This window comes from Corvus brachyrhynchos, unplaced genomic scaffold (genome assembly GCF_000691975.1).
Source record: "Corvus brachyrhynchos isolate BGI_N302 unplaced genomic scaffold, ASM69197v1 scaffold56, whole genome shotgun sequence".
NCBI lineage: Eukaryota > Metazoa > Chordata > Aves > Passeriformes > Corvidae > Corvus > Corvus brachyrhynchos.
The window spans coordinates 7,777,782-7,779,950 of record NW_008238664.1 but is presented as its reverse complement, the minus strand read 5'-3'; the positions used below and the strand labels follow the sequence as shown (position 1 = coordinate 7,779,950).

The 2,169-nt window shown below is 49.5% G+C and overlaps 1 protein-coding gene across 3 annotated transcripts in view; it reads right to left on the bottom strand.

Moving 5' to 3' along the window:
• Nucleotides 1–1,922, bottom strand: part of PDE6H (phosphodiesterase 6H) — a 9,248-nt gene extending 7,326 nt beyond the window's left edge. Inside the window, exon 1 of one of the 3 annotated variants that reach the window (XM_008636527.2) lies at nt 1,817–1,922. The gene's annotated coding sequence lies outside the window, so the exon portion shown is untranslated. Of the gene's footprint in view, nt 1–241; nt 465–1,816 lie in introns of those variants that run through there. The other 2 variants (XM_017737906.1, XM_008636526.2) reach the window with 2 other exon arrangements.
• Between the last annotated feature and the right edge of the window lie 247 nt (nt 1,923–2,169).

The window sequence follows — 2,169 nt, the reverse complement described above, 5'->3', positions numbered from 1 at the left end:
AGGAATCAAGCTGCCCTCCCACCACGGAACTGGTGAGACTCAATTGCCATCATTAGAGTCAAAAAATTCTCCATTCATGCCAGCGTGGGCCCTGCCCCACAGGATGGAACCTGCTCCAGTTCCCACACCTCGGGAACAAACTGCCCCTACACACAGCCAGACAAGCACCTCAGGATCACAGATATGGAAGAAATGCCAATAGCAGCTCTTCCCGTGGGAATTTCACAGCCTTCTGTCTTACCGTACTTGGTTACTTGGCTAGTCCTTGGTACCAGATCAAACAGGTGGCTTGACAAACGTTTGAGTCTCCTCTAGATCTTTGCAAGTGCTGTGCTGCCTCTTCCCAGTGTTTCCTGGTCTGCCAGAGCTCTTTTGCTTCTGCCAGCACCAGCATGCAGCTCCTGGGCAAGAGCTGATGGCTGTGCATGTAAAGATTGTTCAGGCATAAGATCCTCTGCCATGCACTTCCTCTGCCCCCTCCTCTGATGAGGTGTTACCTAATTGCCCCTGACAGCAATTCTGCTCAGTCAAGGGCTTAATCCTCTAGGTAAGAGCTTTGCTTGCATCTGAATGCTAATTATACCTAATACTCTTTAATGGGCTTATCTCAGTTTCGTCAGAAATCCCACCTCTGGGTTGTTGGCCAGGTTAATCATCCTTCTTTTAGTTTTATTTAAATTTAAAGGGGCTTGAATACTACTGACAAATGCTGACTCTTTAATCTGCCCCATCCTTAATCTCTGACTCTCTATGGAAAATGTCCCTGGCAGATAATGTAGATACCTCACTTGATCTTCTTCAGACAGTTTTGGTGTAGGGACTTGTCTTCCTCATCCAAAACTTTCAAAAATACAGATTCTTCTGTGTGCATTTGTCCTGCGCTGCCTCAGGGTGTCAGACACAGAACCTCCATAAGCCGTGGCCCTCCATGCAGATACTCTTCCATGAGTAGAGAGAAACCAGGAGGAAATATCCTTCTTTTCACATTCTTTTTATGGGTTTCTTGCATGCTCAGATCTTGGCCTCAGGAAAGCCACTAGCATCATCCTTTCAGGCTTTCGTCAGGGAGTATTGAATCCAGTGCCTTTGAGGAGTTTCATAGCTCCAGTCTCAATTGCTTGAGGTGGCTAATCATAGTGGCGGGAAAAAGTCCACGCAGGTTCAGCCCTTTCTGCTCCTGTGTCTTACAAAGGATTTCAAATCCTTCATTCTAGCAGCAGTTTTAAGACCAAGAACAGGTGAAAGAGGATGCACTCTAAAAGACAGAAACTCATTTCCAGTAGAACTATATTCCCAAATGGGGATCACTGGAAAGACCCCAGTTGAAAGAAGGGATTCAGTGACAGCAGAGGTACAGCATCATGTTATAAACTCCTCATTGAAGTGCCCTGCATGTGCGGCTGGGCACTGGGGCAGGAGCCCCCAGCTGCCTGTCCCAGCTGCTCCTAGGCAGTCCCCCGGGGCTCCTCACATGCAGGCTCAGCCAGTTGAGGACACAAGCCAAGGGGGTTCCAGGGAGCCCCAGCTGAGGGATGCCCAGCATGAGAAACCGAGCTCGTACAGCCAGGGAGCTTTGAGACAAACCACTGCTGCAGCACCTGCCCTAATGTTAGAGGAAACAGTGAGCAACCACACAAGAATCACAACTCCTTCCCCTAGATACTGGATCTGTTCATGCTCTCCAAGCACAAACATCCAAATTTTTCCTCCATGGAGTTTTATCTGGATGTTTCTCTCCCCTGGGTTTTGCACCCAGTTCTTTTTGCATCCCACTTCCCCCCCTTGCTATTACTTTGAGCTCCTGGGGAACACTTACAGTGCCAAGGGCTCCTCTTGCAAATCATTCAACTCCCGTCCTCCAGCCTGCGTAGAAAGAGTCTCGAGGTGTCCTTTGTCCTGCAGATATACCCTGCCACCAGGTGACATCAGGGCATCAATCGTGGGCGGGCATCTACACGGCAGGGGTGAAGTGGGGGGAGCACTGTGAGACCAGAGCTGTGCAGGCACAGCTCCAGTAAGGTCTGGAGGAGCAGCAGAGCCTCGTCACACTTCTGAGGGGTGATGTGGCCCTTTCTGCAAGAAGGGTGTGGCTTCTCTGGAGCTTCTGGGAGGACATCTCTGCAGAAGCAAAGAGAAATAAAGAAATAACCTGCCCTTCAAGTGATGCTG